Source organism: Penaeus monodon, chromosome 30, assembly GCF_015228065.2.
Source record: "Penaeus monodon isolate SGIC_2016 chromosome 30, NSTDA_Pmon_1, whole genome shotgun sequence".
Classification (NCBI taxonomy): Eukaryota; Metazoa; Arthropoda; class Malacostraca; order Decapoda; family Penaeidae; genus Penaeus; species Penaeus monodon.
Window position 1 is genome coordinate 32,800,302 of NC_051415.1, and position 411 is coordinate 32,800,712.

Consider the following 411-nt stretch of genomic DNA (forward strand, 5'->3'; position numbering starts at 1 on the left):
AAATCATGACTTTTCTAATTAATCAAATCGTTCGTTTTTATATCATTAGGCGGAGACGATGCTTGATCGACGGTGATCGCGATCAAAACTCGAAACTTCAACCGAAACTCGTAATTAAAAAACTCTTATTAATAATCCAAAGAAGGTTCTCGACCCCTGTTATTATATATATTCTTAGAGAAATATATTCTCATTTTCTAAATTAATTTTTCATTGTGCCCTTTCTAAATTCAAAATGGGCGGAGAAGCTGGGCAAAATTAGGTGACAGATCGGCGGATTCTATCTTGCCAAGGTTGCAATTGAGACTAATGAATGCCCTTTAATTTTACGCCAAAGATAATAGAATAGGTGCCACCTTAATTTTTCTTTCTAATTGGGAATATATATTTTTTCAAATTTGATTCCCCCCT